General features: G+C 28.5%; 1 protein-coding gene across 1 annotated transcript in view; it reads left to right on the top strand.

Moving 5' to 3' along the window:
- Nucleotides 1-16361: 16361 nt before the first annotated feature.
- Nucleotides 16362-19729, top strand: part of LOC121128203 (metabotropic glutamate receptor-like) — a 214120-nt gene continuing 210752 nt past the window's right edge. Inside the window, 1 exon segment of the mRNA XM_040723780.2 lies at nt 16362-16803. The gene's annotated coding sequence lies outside the window, so the exon portion shown is untranslated.

The raw sequence follows: 19729 nt of genomic DNA, 5'->3' as shown, positions 1-19729 counted from the left end.
ATGCGTCAGATCCAGGGAAAGACTTTGATGAGCAAAACACTAATGTAGACCTTAGCGTTGACCTTCAGGGTCTACTCGGAGGGAGGCATAACGTAATCTTTGCTGCCTACAACACCAAAAAATATAATATGCTGAGAATACATGGCCTTCATGATCCTAGGGGCTTTATAAGGACTGTTTTCAAACAGTTTTATTGCTCCTCAAGATATGTTTCTGGATTTGATAGAAATTTTTATCTCCTGAGAAAAACCACACAAGATCTTTCATATGATACTTCTATTTTAGTCAGATCAATGTCCTGGTTCGGGTGACTTTTTTTCGCCCTGTTAGACGGGATTAAAACCTATCCCTTGCAATGTGCATAGCTGTGGTATTGTAGGTCTTAATTGATGCCGTGATTTACAGTTTCATTGACGCAACATTGAGGTTGTCAGCGATTACATTAATCGACTGGGCACGATTCTTCTCGTTTTTGTTTTTGCTTATTTCATTTTCCTCAAGAAAGCATGAATTCGGACTATTCTGGGTCACAAAGCTTCCGAGTAATCAGCGTCAGTAGGTCCTCACGCTCGTGCCCAATAAGTTTTCAGATTTTTTTGGACGAATCGAGTAGTGCACCTCATCAATTTAGCCAAAAGTGCGCTTTCTATTTTACATTAAATGGCACAAAAAGCATAAAAGTGCACAACGTTTTTGTTCTTGATTAAAAGAAGGCGAGGTATGTTGACGTAAGGTAACATATGTAATGAAAAACTGAACTCGAAAAGTGGCATGCGTACCGGACTTACTCTCCATCAGTGTATGTTTGTATTTAAGTCTGTTTATAGGTGGACACCATGAGGCCAGACAATATAGTGAGCGTTTCAATGAACTATCCTTTATTATGAATTGATTAAAGCCATTGCAAAAGGAATGTTTTTAGAAAGTAAAGATAGTGATAGCTTATTTGTTATTCATATAATATAAAGTCCAGGTTAACTTCCTACCTTTATACTATCAACACGTCACTTGTTTTGTCTTTGAGTTTAATTCGTTTTAGAGGGGCTTAAAGTTCATTTATATATAGTGAAAGTGATATTAATAATACTGATGAAACATATCTAAATAAAAATAGAAATGCCATGGCCCTGAAATGGGATACCTTTACTTACAAGAAGTGCGGTAACAGGGCAAGAGCCCATCCCACGATGGGAGAACAAGGTTCCAAAGAACCTCAATACAAAAATAGCAAACTTGGAGTCAAAAAGCATTACTCCATAAAAAATAATAATCAGAAACTGTAACTCTTTGCACATGAAAAAACTGAAAATCAAGCCCTCGAAGTAAGAAACGAGAGAGGAAGGGGCATTCTAACGAAACTCCTCCATCCCAATGGCCTCAAAGCTCTAAGCAGGAGTCTGCTGAGCAACAAAAGTTTCCACAATCGAAGCCTAAACGTAAATTTTTATATGAAGAAATTGCCAAGTAGGCCACGGAAATCACCATTGTAAGGAAAAATGGTGATCACATCTCCCTTGTTGAGTGGAACAAAGTAATAAAAATACTTGACACATTCTATATACGTATCTTATCCACCACAAAATCCTTCACAAAACCCTTATCTGACTATGAAGGTCGTCACTACACCAACAAAAGAGCGGTGATCTATATCAGTAATTACGCTACGAAATAATACATACAAAGGGTTATCTTGAACGATACACCTCCCTTGCCTGCCTTTTGGGGAGAGGTGGAGAAAATGAGAGAGCCAAGAAAAGTCTTACTGGCTTCATCAGAGGGGTCACAGGAAGCATTTGCGATGAGATACTTGTTCAGAACATTGCATATCAATTTAACTCCCTTCGTGTTAGAGGTAAGATCGAAGTGACCAAATCTGAAATAAAATAGTTATAAAATATACGACACCTTGATGTGGATCAAGCAGCATTTGACAATCTGCAAGCTATTTACTTTACCATAAAAGGGGCTGCTTCAGGGAAGGTGCACTTTCAGGACTCTCAGAATGCGCCCGTAACTCAAGAAAGTGAGGAAAATTGTGGAAAAGGTGATAGATCAAGATGAAAATTGTGAACCCTGTGTTGATAAGTCTAATCAACTAAAAACAACAAACATTCTATATGATAGTGTAGTTACACAGAGGAAATTATAAATGTCTGTGTTGATGCTGGCACTTATAAAAATAATTGTAAAGATACTCCAAAGGCCAAGGAGAAACTGCTACTGAGGACCACAGAATGCCAGATGAACCAAGAGAAGACCTTCTAAATCAAGCAGCAGGTGTGAAATACTCTGGAAAAAATTCAAATATATATTTAAAAGTCGTGATGGCAAAAAACAGTTCCAAATAGATATGTTCTTCAATTTGGTTGACAAACCAAAATAAAAGAAAAAAAAATGATTAGCTGCTCTTATATCAAGAGGATGAAGATCTTCGTAAATTTATGAAATGTATAAAGATATTAAACAAATTATTGATATTAATCATAAAACTAAGTAGGACTTAAGATCAACTTTTGCTGTAGTAGCACCTCATTGTGTGGTTATGCTCCGTGCCGTATGTATGTATTGTTTTGTAATGTATGTATGTACTTTGGTAAACAACAATAAATTCTTAACTAACTAAGTATAAAATCTATTGATAAATAAGTTATTTAGAACCCTTATAATACTGGTTGTCGACATTACTGACCAAAAGTTATTTTTTAATTTCACAATACTTTATGTTTGAATGAGATTATCTCATTAATTATAATTAATTAACTTCTCTTATGTTGGTTAATTATAAATGAGATTGGAAGCATTATTTTAGTCTGTATTCAGAAGATCCAATTTTATTTAGTAAAAGTTGTTCATTAATTTTGTATCACTGTTGTATTTCCAAAATGATGTGCTTGCTCAGTTATAAAGCAGTACTCCATACACAAGACTTGAGATACTACAAATGTATTTATAATAGGAATACTGTTTATAATCTTAAGAAATAAGTAAAGTTTTACCCCTGGGTATTTATAATAACATCTACTGGGGCTTTCTTCAATTTAAAAGGATGTTCCATTAAGGGAATTAGAGCATTCCATTATACGACCATGATATACAATTTGAGTATTCAGTATGTTGATACAACTCTACTGAATTGAGTTACACATCTGTTCTTTTGCAAGATATCTTGATGATTACCGTCAGAAACTCTTTAAAACTAACATTAATTAATCTTAAGAGGAATTTAGCGAGGCAAAATTTATGTATTGATGTTTGAATAAATATTCAAGTACATATTTTGGATCTATGAAATAAAAATATAATCATATTAATGAAATCTTGTAGGGGTTTTGGTATGTAAGATATAGTTTATTTTTCCTCGGCTCAGCCATGTAGCACTATATAGACTAAAATACTCTCTAGACATAATTCATAATGTCATATTATTATTGTTCTTATTTGTTTTTTTTTAAATATTTTCACATAGAAGTCTTTGAAGTTTAAAATTTAGTGATTGATGTTTTATTGTTAGGAAATGAGTTAGTACGTTATATTCTTTTAATTATAACTTAAAATTGTGATTACCAACAGTAATTATTTATGTTAAATAAAATGAAAAAAAGAAAAGTTCATATACTTCTCTATTTCGGCTCTTTAAATCAATTCTTTTAAGATTATATTTTGCCAATTCACTATTACTATCTCGTATCCCTTCCAAAAGACTGACAATCTCTGGATTTGCAGTTCTGGATTTAACCAATTTGATCAAAAGAACATCTGGTGACAATGTGACACCCATACATTCATGGAAAAAAGTCCCAATAGCTCATTTCATTATATGGTGTCTACAAGCAAATGGAAGAAGTTTTTGTCCTAGTAATTTTTTATTCAGATGACTATTAATATTATTCTTGCCGGTATTTGAACTTTTAGTGTCAGAAGTCATTGCTTTGATTTGTGTCTAATATCCCATTCTTTAATTGCTTTAAATACAACACTGGCTTGTTCATCTTATGTCACAAATTAAAGTTTGTCAAGCAATAATAGTTTATAAATTCATTTTCCTGAAACTACCAAAAACAATTTTTTCGGTTCTATTTAGATTTGGAATCAGTTTTTCGTCCCAATGGCTCAACAGACAAGATAAACTTTTGTACTGAAATTTGCCTTGATATATTTTTTTTTTTTGAGTCTGTGTTTAGTTTTGTTCTGACGAATTGTTTCTCTATTAAGTGAAAGTTCTTCAACATTGTGGTTTAGACTTTACGTTACTTCTGATAACATAAAAACTGATTTTCGTTTGGTTTCTCTTGTTCAATCAAGGGCATAATATTTTTTTTTTCGTTTGCTATCTTTTGGATTAACATTGGTATTTTCTCTTCAGTTTCATAATCTATAATTTCATTAGTTTGTTTATCAAAAGTATAAGCTTTAGGGGTTACTGAAGAAGAATGTTTGATTACCTTCTGTTTTGCTGCCTCTTTTTTTTTTCTTTAAAGAAAACTTACGATTCTTTTGCTACGACGCTATTATCAACTCCAATCATGGACACTTTTCGTCAACTTCTCCCTAAGCTTTCTTGCAATAAGAAGGTAAAAGTCATAATTTATTTGATACATCATAAAGAAAATATTTACAAAAATGTATGCAAACAATAAATTCTTTTGTGGATGCCATATTCAACTAGTATTATATAGATTTTTATTGCTAGTTTTATGTGTTAAAATTGAATTAAAAAGGGCACATTCAGTGAAAAGATCATAAAAAGGTCACTAAAGTCATGGTATCAAAAAGTGTGATTTAAACGTAATGACAAATTTTCATATTAATCAGTTCAAAAGTTTGATTGCAATAAGTTAAAGAAATATAAAAAAGGTATAAATCAAAATTCTAATCTATTTTAGTTTACATTATTTTCAACATATAGGTATTTGTTGAATTTTTTGGAAAAAGTTATAAAATATATATTATTGTCAATTTAGTAGGGTCAGTTTATTGATGTTACAAAAATCGGTAATTGAGGTATATGGAAAGTATTGAAGCAAATACTCATTTATTTCTTTAAAAATGTAAATTTTCAAAACTTTAGGGCCGTTGATCTACCTTTAAATATTTTTTAAAACAGTTCAAACTCTTTTTAAAGTAATTTGTACAATTGGTAACCATTTTTTAACCAGTGCCATTTACTTTTTCCAAAAAAAATTAATCTTATGGTCACCCTAACCTACATTTATATATTGTTATATATGCGGAAGTTATATATAAATAATATACAAATACCTCTATTCCTTCAAGCTTAAGTAAATAAATAATATCAGTTAAAGTTATAGTAAATGATACTTTTTTAATTGGGTAGCATCGATTTTTTTTTAATTAGGTATATTGAGTGTCGTTTTTTTGATTTTTTTACTTTGGCTTACAACTTTCAAGAACTATTTCTCCTCTAATATACTTTTCCATTTTCATAATAGATGTTATATGTTCAGAGTTTCTGTAAAATTACATTTTCAAATTTGTTGCATAACTCGATTTCCTATTCTATGTCCAATAACTTATTGGGATCCCATAATATGATTTTATCTTCATATTCTTCCATTGCTTTAAAATACAATTTATGGTTTTTTTTCTTTTTTTTTTGGGACTATTTATCAAGTATTTGGACCATTAATTATTTAATTATATGAGTATTCACACTCAGGCGGTGTATTTTTTTATTCTAATAATACATCTATGAATTCAATTGAATTTATAGTTCTACACCTACATTGGACGACAAAAATTCTTCATGTTTTTCATACTTGGTATAGTTACTAAAGATTGATCAATCCTCTTTTCTTTTAATGAACAAGTGAAATCAGAGTATCAAATTCCCAACTTGATTCAAGCGTTTTGTGAGATGAGTAACTATTTTTGATGGCTATTCTTTAACATGTAACATATCTCTTTATAAATACGGTTTCCCACATTCAATTTTAACTAAATAGCATCTTGTATATCTAATTAAACTTTGATAATTTTTGTTTTAAGCGTTAATCTTCGATTTGTCTTTTTTTTCTTTTAGACATTCAGTAACGTCTTTTATTACTTCATTTCGATTTGTTAGAGTTTTTGAGAAACTTTGCGATATTTGGAACTTTTGCGAGGAATTCAGGTGAGCAACATGTCCATAATATTTATATTTTCTATTAGCAAGTTTTTGTTATGATATGAGTTGTTTTTACATAATTATTCCATCATTTTCATCATTTAAGGAAATCTGAATAATAATTTTGTTATCAAATTTATTGGATGGTTGGATATGTTTATTGTTTATTTCTTATATTTTGTTTCAATCGGATTGTCCTTTGTATGGAGAAAGTATGATTTCAAATAATGATCTACTTCACACTTAATTTCTATTTATATATTTCTTATATAAATGGCTTTACCAATTTGGGTTTTATTTTTGAGGATTTGAATTTTAAAATCTTCTCAGTTATTTGATTAAATTTTTTAACAACTTTTCTTATTTACTCAATCCTTCTTTTAATTTTCAAGTTATTTCGAGGATTTTCAATTTTTATATTGTCCACAAATTTTATGAATATTTAATAAATAAGCAAAAAAAAAGATTGCATAAAAAGTTATAAATTAATCCATTACTAGCAATAATTATTTAGAGCTGTTAGAAGCAATTTTGGGACAAAGTTTTTATGAATATATTTCAAATATTAGAGATATGTATTTAAAAAAGGCTCTTAAGATCGCTGACACCCCAATAGGTTCTGGTTAATTAATTAACTTATAACTTATCGCATTTTTAAGTAGCATTTATATTATGTAAGAATTATGATTGGATTTGGATAAATTTTTTATTAACTTATTGGATTTAATTTAAAAAATTAAATAACCGTTTTCACATATGTTAATTTGTATTAACATTACCAAAAAAAAGTAATAAAAAATATCATTAGTATTAACAACAAAAATTATATTGTTTGATATAATTATAAAAACAATGATAGATATTGCCAATTATTATATCTAAAACTCCCAAATTTTACCTTTTAGTTTCACTTTAGACCTTTACAACGTCATAACTGAGGGGTAGACTTATAAAGAAGAAGACCAATTTTGTCTCTCATGCTTTTTACAAGCTCATTCTCTTAAAAAAAAAAATACTGGATCAATATGACGGATAAATAATAAACAAGACAGATATATATCGTTTCTTACTTTCATGAGTCTTTAGCCCTGAACATCAGAAGCATTATGGACCTGTCAAGTATAGGCCACCAGTTCTTCCTTCATCTAATTAGTATAGACTTCATAGACAGCTATTATTATATCAAAGAGATAAACTCTTCCTATAACCTTTAGAAATGCTATCAGGAAATGTCAGGTCATAAACTTCTTTCATCTCTATTCTAATCTACTGCCTAAAAAAAGAAATATCTTTGAAAAATCTCTTACAAAATTTTGTTTACAATAACATATTTCCTATCAAAACAATATATTCTTATAAATCACTATGCTCACCCTACTTGTGGGAGATTATTTTTTTACCTTACCTAATGTCAAAATGAAATACAACTGTAAAAAAGGAATAAAAATAATTTAAAATGGATTCCAAGCAACATCAAAGATAACAAAAATGTTTCCAATAGAAATTAAATATGTAAATCTTACACCTTAGGGGATATATATGTATTCTGGCAGTCATCATTTTTATTTAAACAGCACACCTAGTTCGAGCTAGGCTCTTGAGTAATGCAGCAACCCAGTAAATATAATATACTTTTTTAAAAATTTAATATTAAGTAAAGTACACCAGACGACAGATAAACAAAAATTAATTATAAATTATCCTTGCACATTATAAAATTCGTACTTATATATAGTGGTAAATTCATTAACGTATGGGTTGTAAAGGGTTAAATATAATTAAGTCAATTATAAATACCAATAAAAAACATTTGACATTTCTGATTAATTTCACTACCTCTAAAATATTAATTACTTATGATGGTTTGTGAAATAATCCACCTAATTACATTTAATTTCAGAATACTTTCACACAATCTGACATTGGTTATTTATTTGTTATTCTGCAAGAAAATTAAAAGTTAAACTAAAAACAAAGTTAACAATTAAAATTCAATTATGTTTCGACAAAAATCATTTAAAGGGTTATAGTTTGTTACATATTGCTCTCAAATTGTCATTAATATTTGAATTCCTTTTTATGTTTGAACGGTCATTAAGTTTTCCAATGGATATTTTTGTCGTTTTTTGTCTTGAAAAAAAAAATTATCACTGTAGAATTTTTTTCCAAAAAAATTATTTCATTTATCTTTGGCTTTCTTCTAGTTAATAGAAATTGTCCTACTATCTTCTTACCATTAATTGTAATGTAAAAAAATCAGAAATAAAACATCAGTTCACAATTTTATCACAATCAAGAATAAATTTTATGGTCTAAATATAGAACATATTTAATTACATGATAAACAATTACAATAGTTATGTAATTTAAATTTTGTATAGTTCTATTAACTTTTCTATTCATTCGCAGATATCAATAAAATTGATATAATTTATTTTATTTATATAAGACATCTAAAAAACATTTCTAATTTTAAAATAATTTTGACTACCTGAAGTTAGAGTTTGAACGAGTATTTTGTTATTCTTATTGCAAATACAATGAATTTATATTTTTGATAAAAATATGCATGAAATGTTAATAATTTTATATATATTTCATAATCAAATTAGTACTCATCAGTTTTTTATGAGATTGTATGTATTATTTAAAATGATCAATATAACATTTTAATTTTCTAAATTGAGTTCACTAGATAATTACAAAAATTTTCTTCCTATACGAATAAATCCTAAATCTAGGTAAGTAAAAAATTCATATAATCCCATCTAATGTTTCAGGACAAACTTGAAAATGATAAGCTATCAAATGTACATTTATGATAAAGTAATGACCCTATAAATTTTTCAAAACGTCAAAAACATTTTAATAACGGACTAAGCATAAAAGCAACATTTTTGTTGAAACTGAGATTTTAACCGTACCAACAAACCTAGAGTCCAGATTTCAACTAATTTTTTCGTAGTAGTATGGTAATGGCTTATTAATCATGAGTTATCAATTTCCCTGCAAATCCGCCTCCTTTCTCCAATAACAACACCATCATTACGACAACTGCATATATTAATTAGAGGTTTATATACAGGATTTGTTATAAATAAACTAAAATATATAAAACGGCCAATACTTACGATTTTATGTATTTGAATCGATAGTTTGATATATAATATTGTTTTTTTACTGTACTTTTATTTTAAACATTTTTTTTTACTTAAAATAAATAAATTGATATTCAACTTTTTTAAATGATATTTGATTCTGAATGATCAATTTTTTATGCAAACATTTTTTTCCATAAATAATTGATCACAATCAGTTTATTTTATCCCTCGTCTATGTATGTAGGAAAACCCCATATGAATACATATATTATTGATATTAGTTAATGAAGCAGTTAACAGTTTAAAAAGTAGAAAAAAATAAAACTTTAAAGAAAAATTAGATTTTTCATTATGCTTCTTTTTTATCAAATATTAAAAAACTTATAGATAACCTCAGAATACAGAAATTCTATATATATTTAGATACACTGTATAAGTTTACCCAAACTTCAAATATTTAGAAACTACGAATGTCGAAAGTTGAAATTCAATTATCGAACCTCTTTATTAATTAGGAAATAACTTCCCTATGAGAAGGAAAGTGAACAATAAATAATTGGGGTAGGATGGGATAGATCTCCGTTTCTTTCAACATATTCAGATTATTAGCACTTTCTAGAATCATAAAGTATGATCATTTACTATGGTGCTGTATGTTGAGTTATAAAAAAACACCATTAAAATTGATATTATACTTAAAATCTCTATATATTTTCTTTTAATTTTTTTAATTTAGCCATCAAATGTGAAACCAATTTAATGATTTATTTGACGTATTGTTATATATATATTTATATTTAATAACAGTCCTTCATTTGATTTAATAATTACCTAACGGTGATTATTACTTACAAACATAGATATTTGAGTTGTGGTACATATCATTATAATAATAATCTATCACTAGATTACTTTTTATTACTATTTAACCAAGGACAAGACATTTTCTATTTGAATGCAAGGCGATCCTATCAATTTATAACGCCATCGGCAAACTTTTAGAGGAACATTTTAATTTTTATAATATAAAAAAGTATGGTTTTTTAGCCTTTTATTCTGGAAAAAAGGAAAATATTATTAATGGAACTATTACAAAGGCTCAACATATCTCGTATAAGAAAAGTGTTTCCTTGGACTATGTCATCTCCAGTGTTTCATCCGTTGTGAAACTTTACCTTCGTGTTTTAAAGCAGATTCTCATTTTAGAGACAAACTCTACAGTTCAGTGTTTTCGTTACAAGTTTTTGTCTATATCATTGCGTGATATGTTAATTTTATTTTATTCTACATATGTTTTTGATTAAATTTTAGCGTGTTTTTGTTTAAGTAAACGGTGTGTATGATCAGACGTCAAGATAATAATTGCTAGACAATTGCAAGCATTTCAAATTTAAACAAACATAAATATGAAACACTTAATATAATATTTAAAAATGGACCTCTTAAGGTACCTGTAATTGCCAACTGGGTAGAGATGGTTTCTAGGATATCCATTAAATTGATTTTATACTCTTCCAACCTTGGTGGAATAGAAAAGTTTATTTTTAACACAATATAATCTGTTGGACTTTTGAAATAATATATTCAATTTTCAAGTTTTTTTAGTATTTTTAATACAATCCACCATTTTAACAACGGGGGCCACTTTGAAGCAAAAATAAAACAAATGGAATGAGGTCTCAATGTTTTCTTAAAAATATGAGCATATTCTAGACTCTACATTTTGTTTTGATTTATTAGTAAATAGAGAAGAAGTGGTCAATCGGTATCTTTAGTTGTTTTTCAATATTGTTTAAGGTTTAATTCTTTACCATTTTGTTCAAATCCAGTCTTTCTAATCTTCTCTTGACAAAAGAAACTTCCTTCTGTTGTTATTTTTATTAATTTCGGAACTATTTAAATATATACAATAATCGGATCAGAGAAGATGTCAAGTGAAAAAAATGAATTATATTTCTTAAATAAAATTTAATACTTGTAAACTGATTTAATCATAGGTTATTCGCAAATATTTAAAAAAAAATACTCCTATTCACAAGAATTTTTTTGCTAAACTTTTGAAAAATAATTGGTAATAAGTCAAATTAAAAAGTATATTGTTATTTAGAGGAGGGAAGATGTTTTACAACACATGCAATTACTTTGTATGTATAAATAATTATGAGATGGATGATGCATTTTAGAAAGTCATTTAATAAAAAAATATAGAGTAAATATATTGCCATATCCAGAAAACAAATTGTATTGGTATTTTTGCTCAAGTATTGTCTATTATTTAAACTACATTTTTGATGGTTGACATTACGTCTTTCACATCTAAATTACCAAAACAAAATCAGCAAAAAGTAAAATCGTGCAGGATTGGCTGTTATAGTATCAGGATTAGAAACACTATTCATATTTCATCCGCCTGTTTTGTATTTTAGTCTTTATCGATGTCAAACCATGAAATATGGCGTACTTTTTCTGATGTCCAATTTTGATGCGAACTCAAACAATAAAATCCCAAAACTGTGTATAAAGTTTTTAAGTGCACAATCTAATCTTTCTACTGTCATTTAGTGTAGACTGATCGCACTTATATAACGCGAGATACCAAGGACTCCTGTAAGCAGGACCGGGCACGCTCAAACATGAATTCCAATACGCATGCAACATGGGCCTATTGAAAAACAAAACAATGCAACGTGTTTGGTAAGATAATAAGTAATAACAAATAACTATTAGTTACTTTTTAGACGCTATCTGTATTGTGTTTTGTAATTCCAATCATGCCCACTAAGTGTTGTGCTCCAGGGTCTAGAACGGCTATGACAACCAGCCACAACAGTCTGGTGTGATGAGCCATCTGTGTTCATCTGGAATTTCAACTCTTGATTGAGGAGTCAGTCCTCTCTGTGGAAGAACTTGGTGACAAATTGGCCAAGAAGATACTTCCATCAGACTTCATCTTCGTCACAAAACCAAGTATTTCCCTTTTGAAGCTATCCCATGATGATAAATTGGGCCCCCAAGTAGTAGCTAGCATCAAGAATGAGACAGATATGTCATTCAAAATGTACCCCTCTGGTGTGTTGATCGACAAAAAGACAGTGTAACACATCACCTAAGAAGGCACGTCAACACTGTGACTCAACCCATTAATTTAGCTTTCTTTCTGGGAGCAAAAGAAGAATTGAATCAAACAGAGGTATGGGAAAACATTTTTAACAAGTTAGTTAAGTTTGAAGACAGCTAAGTGGATGTATCTACTGCATCAGCGTGAGACAGATCCTGGAAACAGAGAACAAGATATGTATTCTGAGCCTTGTCAAATTCTCAGGTAAATAAGATATTTGTTAATAGAAAGCTCTTTACTTAGGTATTACTTATTTTTACAGTATAATAATATCTTACAATATTTTACTTTTTTAAATTCTCAGGTATGACTACTTCAGAAATTAAAGCTATGCTGGACGAAGACCTGGTAAAAGCTGAGCTCATTTTGACTAACTGGCAACCAGATGACTTTCAGGAACTAGCTTGTAAAGTAGAGATTAATGCTTTCTACTTTGTTGCCGAGTATATTGGGTTTTCTTTGAAGAAGAAAATCAGCCGTACATCATGCCAAGAGTTAATGGTTATCAGAGACACATCTCCGGACTCAATAAACTTCCATAGCCCAACCAATCGGCATGTAGACCTGAAAGAGTTTATCGACATAATGAGCAGAGGGGGCTGTCGACTCCATCCGACCTTCTCTACCTCTCCTGCCTTTATGCTCACTCCATGTCATTTTACATCACAGCTACTCATGAAGAGAAAGACAGTTTATTTGGCAGCATAAAAGCTTCATTTGTTGCCACATTCATTGACAGGATGGAGAACAATTTAAACTCTGACATTATGGCCGTTGTGGGAGTAAAGTGCTCGTCAGCTTTTCTTCAAATAATTCAATTCGCTTTGTTTAATATCATGGGTAAAAATTTAAGTGATAAACTGAATGATGACATCCGATTTTAAACAAAAAAAAGAGAATGGCAGCTAAGAATTCAGAAGCTAATAGAAATAAGCTACATTTCAATTAAAATCTTCTGACTTGTAGACTTTGGCTGACTTTGTACTTTTTGATAGTGCCTTTTCTTTTTTATATGTATTTAATGTTTACTTTCATTAAAGTACTAATAAAATACCCCTTCTATTAGAAAAATATAGCCTCATTTTTATGATTATGATGCTTTTCCCTAGCAAAATACTTTTAACAACTCTTTATTTTGTAGCAAAACACTTTAAAAGAGACATTCCATATAGAACAAACAAAGACCGAAATTGGAAACACGTGAGCGCAGTGTCTTGTCCTGCTTACTAGAGTCCTTGGAGTTACATATTACAAATGCCATCTAAACATCAATACACATATTTGAAGGAATTTTTTATTTATTAAACATCAATAACCATTACAGTTAAGAAAGATTTCTATCTAAAAAAAAAAAAAATTAACATCGACATTGAGTACTACTTATAATTTTCATATAGCCCATACAATAATTGTATTGATTACACTGTTAGTTGAGTTTATAAAAAAGACTCTGACACTATATATTATCTGCAAAACAAAAAAAAAGAAGATAAATAGTTGACATTCTTGATCTACTAAATATGCCTAAAATTTAATCATGGATTTAGTAAATTCATTTTTTTAGACTCATCTCAATATTTTATTAAAAAGTCAAGTTTTTAATCTACTGCGGATAAGAGAAACATTTTTTCTGAAACGGAATATTGACTTGGTTCAATTTCATCAGAGAAAATAGGGGAGAATATATGTTAATATTACGATTTCTATATTACATATTAACAAAATATACCTTCCCCCTGGGACAATATCTAGATTTTTTCAATATAAATTGTGTATACAAACAATTTACAAAGCATTCTACTCCTTACCGGACCTTCCTTATAAATGTAAATATGTATAAATGTTAAAATAACGGGTAGAATACTAAAAATTTCGAAAGAAAAAATATAGTCTGCAATACAAAAAGATATTTTTATGGATAAATTGAACGTTGAATAGTCCTGTGATTGATTAAAATCAACAAAAAAAATATATTACCCAATGAATAAAGTTAATCAACCCTTTTCAGTCTAGCTCTATACTTTACAAAAAAAAAATTTACATGAACAAAAAAAATCTCTTTTGAATAAAAATATACTTGCTAAATTTCAATTCAACTCAGACAGCTCTTAAATGATGATGTAACCTCTTTCCACGTTTTTTCCTCACTCATACAAATATTTTGAAAATTGTAAATTTTTTCGTTTTTTTATTTTTTTTAATTGGCAAGCCAAAAAGTTATTTATTTTCCTTAAGCTGTTATCATTGTTATTTAATTCCTGAGGAGTAATTTTTTTTTCCTACAACATATAATTATACGAAACCGTATTGAATATTTGTGATTGCTCCTAAAAGTTGAAGAGTAACCACAAAGATTTTTTGTAGAATTAGAATTGTAAGTCCTTGCTGGACTCAGATAAGAATTATAAATAAACATCAGAGTATTTCTCGACTATTTCCTTCTTTATTTCCATTCCCCCTATCGACACAGCTGTTTGTAGCTCTTCCAATGAAAGGTCATGATGGTTCATCTCCTCTCTTCTAAAATATTCCTCAAATTATCAGGGTTACCATATTGATTTTCAGTTTTCTATTTAACATGCCCAAAATTCTAACGATACACACTTATAACTTCCCCACTAAATCCTACGAGTAACTTTACGTTATTCATTGGCATATTCTCTCCTCATACGTTGTTAATTTTATTGTTTCTTTTAAGTTGCATAACAACTTCTGGCACGTGACCACCAAAGATATGTGTGGCCTGGTGTTATCTTGATGATGTCTTGTTATCTCCTATTCACCAATACTGGCCACTTTTGTTCGAATGGCATCTTCAAACGGTCGAGTTGTTCATAATTGAGCGGGAATAAAACCATTCGAACGACGGTTGGACACAACAAGATTTTAAGAGTTTTGGCCTTCCATACTTTACAAATTTTTTTGGTCGCTTTCGACGCGTTTTTCCATTTCAAGTAGTAAAAATATTAAGTATGGCAAATTTCTTCCTTTGAGACCTCCATACTCGACGAACAATAATTCACTACAAGCTCATGACTGTACAAAAGGGTTAATAGTATACACTCACACCTTTACAATGCAGCCTTATCTTATGAACTTTTGGAACTAACAATGAAAGAGACATACTTAATTCGAAAAAAAGAGTGGGAAATACAAAAATACTTTTTCCCTAACTCAATATATATTTATACAGATAAAAGTGCTTCATAGTACTTTATATGTACTAATATATTACTAACTAGTAATATATTAGTACAAGCGTAGTTTTACATTTTTACTTATTTATATTTGCCAAAGTGTCTTCACAAAAATAATAAGATGTCCAATACATATACGACAAAGGATCAAGTATAAATAGTATTCCTGTCCTTTTGGAAAGATGCATCAGTATAGGATCACTTGAGTTGACATTTATGTACTGAAAAAACTAGGCATAGAAAACATTCTCACCTATGTTTTGTATAAATTATTTTAAAAATGCAAAATTTTAGAAATTTATAAATATGATTTTTTGATATTTTACATATAGAAGGTCCTCTTCTTTATATCAGTAATTCATTTTCTTCCCACCCCCATATAAAAAAAAAACACTTATTATGCAGATAACATAAGTCATAATTCAGTAGTACCATATATATTGCTCTCGCCCTCTCCTCGAGCTCTTTTTCTCTTTAAATTTTTTTTTTTCAAAGTATAACTTATTATTTTGTTTATTTATCAAAAATTGTTTATTTGGGAATAGGTAACACGGGAATCCACAGCTAAAAAGTAAATATATAGTATATCTTTATGTGGGTTAAGTAAATTGTGCTCAATAATAATAAAAAAAGATTTTTTTTATTATTCCAAAATTTAAAACAAAAACACTTTTCAGTTTGTCGAAATTAAAAAAAGAAAATCCACTGCGAAAAAATGCTTAGGATTTACAACACTATTCATATATGGACCACTTTCCTATGTTTTACATCGCTGTTTCCTCTTCGTGCAAAAAAAAAAAAATATATATATATATTTACTTATGAGAGTGAGGGAGGGAGAGAGGAACGTGTTCAAATGTAGTACAAAATCATTTTTGAGTGCTACTAATACTACGACTCACCGAGAAAGAGGCAACATATAGTATATTTATAGAAACAAAGAAAAAAATATTATTATATGTAATGGAATAACTCACTGTCAACACCATTTGAGAAAAGATAGTCGTCAAAAGAACGTTAATCATCTATAAATAAATATTAACACATCTTAGAAGATCCTTTCTCTCTAAATTATAATGTAATAAGGATATACTCAACACCAAAATCTCCATTTTATTTTCCATTTCCTCTTCCCAATTTTACATTTGTAATATGTTCTTAATATTTCAAAAATTTAAAGAAGTGAACAGAAAGGAGTTTCCAAATGACCATTTAATACTCATTTGAATCACATCAACCGGACACAGAATGATGACCTTACTGGTAAGTGTACTATTTTTTTTAAATTGATTGTTCTAGTCTAATTATTATTTTGTAATTATAAAATTAATCCATAAAAAATAATAAGTTCAAACACAATTAAATTTTACACTGTATAAAGTTTTAAAGTTCTTAAAATGTGTAATGTAGTGGTTTTTGGATGGTCTAGCAAATAATTTTTTTATTTAATGTAATAATATAAGGAGCATCGCTTCTTTAAGAAAGTAATGATTCCTTTCATCTTAAAATACTTTTGGAAACTCAATATCATTATTTTTCTCTCTGAGAATATACTTCTTCGGGGTTACATTTAATTACCATTCAGTTGCTGAAAGCAAATACTATGCTCGGTATTTAGAAAAATATATCATTAATCTATTTAATAAATATAATCCAGTACATAAGGGGAAAAAAACCACACAAAAGTTTCATATAAATCTATTTGAAGATGTATGAATATTATGATAAATGTTAATAACAGGTGACATTTTCTTAATAGTTTGATTGGCTAGTCTTATGTTATTTTCAACTTTAAAAAATTTGAGTTTTGGAAAAAATGCCGTTAATATTTCTTTTTCTTCATAAATCACATATAAAGTTTGAGTTAGGGTTTCTCATTTCCCAGGATTTTTTTTCCTGAGCCGGAATTCCATGAATTTATTTTTTAATTACCGGATCCAATTTGGAATAAATTTTGTTGAATTTAAGTTTACGTATATATATTTTTTTCAAATTTAAAGAAATTGTACATTTTAAGCTAGTCCTATCCGTACTTTCTTAATTCTTATTTTATCATTATAGTGCGTAAGCTATTTTTTTAAAGCCTACTTTTTTGACTTCCGATATCCTATTTCACACACAAATTATAAATCTATAAAATAATTGATGTGAGAGCAAATTGAACTGTATAATTATTAAAAATAAAACCCATATAGAGGCTAAAAGTTATCTCGCGAATATCTCATGAATACAAGCAATTTTTTAAATACGAAACTTTTTTTCATATATGGAACAATATTAAAATATATAAAAAATGCATCGCTGGAAGTGCTAAAGGCTACACTTAAAAGTGCTTATTAGAAGTGCTTCTAGGATTAGAAAAAGTGTGGGTACAAGTATATTGTATCTGAGAGTGATTACTTTGAAGGGGACAATATAAATATTGATGAATAGATATATATTTTCCCTAAAAATACAAAGTCATCTTACTTTTTAAAGCCACCTTGTAATATATATAATTTATAAGGACAAATAATCAAAACTTGGGAATAATTAAAAGAAGTTTAAAATTACGTTCATGGTGAAACTTTAATAATCCCGATCTTAATGTACGGTTCTAAAACCTGGAATCCTTCCAGGAAATATTTGATTAAATCGATGGAAAAAGAATAAGTTAGGTTATTGTCGTTTTATCTTTCATAAGGAGAAAATGACAATTATCTATGGCAAATTAAAAGAATTGGCCTCATCACTCAGTATTCTTGACGTGATATTAAAGAAGTTATTTCACTTTACCAAAAAAAAAAAAAAAAGATAAACCAATCTCCCCGACTGTGTATATTAAACAAAGGCTACTTCTTCCACAAAACGACACTCTCTATTCAAAAAACCATGTACCTCCCGAAACCAAATATATACATTTTTAAACATAATTTTTACTTCAGATAGGCTATTCCTTCGAATTCTATCGTCAGGGAAACGAACTGACCTTAAGCGATATTATTTCATTATTTTTTTTGTCTGTGACATATTTATTTATATATTATCTACATTTTGTGTTTATTTTGTTTAACAATTATTATTAGTAGTCTACAATTATATATAGAGTGGTCAATTAATGACTAAATAGGGTGACTTAGATCACGTAAAAATTATTTAACAATTAAATTATTATTTTTGTATATAAAATGACACATAACGATGTTCTTTAATCCCAAAAATTATTTTGTATTTATTTGCTAATAAAAAAGTTTAAGGATTTCTTATCTCTTCTTCAAAATATATGCTATTGAATGACATTTGTTTTCAATATAAGCTATTCATGGGTATGTACTATACATAGACATATACGTAATATAAAGTGAAAATGTTACAAAATTCAATTTAAAAATCACAATTTCAATTTGAATAGAAATTGATCTATTTTTCTGTGAGAAACGTAAAACTATCTAAGCTTTTTCGAAATATTCTAATAATTTGTTGCTTTTTGTTGTATTTGAAGAAGCTCAATACAAGGGAGCCCGCTCATTATGATGACAAAATATAGTTATTAAAATTCCATGTCAATTGTTCTTGACTTTTTTAAATTTTTGGAATAAATTTTAAAAACTATTTGTTACATATTTTCCATTCATTTTCTTTTGCTTCATCTTTTAGAGATTTGATAAAGGGATTAGTTTTAACTATGGCAATTAGCAGTTAATATAGATGAGTTACGGAGAGCTATTATTTTATAACAATATAAATATATCTCGGACAACTAAAAATATCTACAATACCATACGCACAGATTTAGTAACAACTGCATTTATTCAAACTAATTTAGATTTTTAATTCGACAAATAATTAATTTAATTTTGTGTTGAAATTTTTTGAAGTTTTTTTAACTTACAAAATCAAATATCACATTTTTTTTCTATCTTCCAATGAAAAAAAGTAAACAATAATTACTCGAGCTTAATTAACTTATTTCTTATTTTTAAAATTTCATTATCTGTTATTTGATTAGTTTAATTTCTAAAGTATTATAACAATTAATTGATCCTTACAGTTTATATTTCAAACAATATTTTTTTGAAATTTATTTTTTGATTACCAACCCAGTTCATTTACAAAGTTGGATGCACATCCTTATTTATTAGTCTGCTACTAACTTTTTCATCATTTATTTTTATTTTATCATGTTACATTTTACAAATCAAATAACCCC

This window comes from Lepeophtheirus salmonis, chromosome 13, assembly GCF_016086655.4.
Source record: "Lepeophtheirus salmonis chromosome 13, UVic_Lsal_1.4, whole genome shotgun sequence".
In the NCBI taxonomy this organism is placed as follows: Eukaryota; Metazoa; Arthropoda; class Copepoda; order Siphonostomatoida; family Caligidae; genus Lepeophtheirus; species Lepeophtheirus salmonis.
This window is presented reverse-complemented; position numbering and strand designations above follow the sequence as displayed.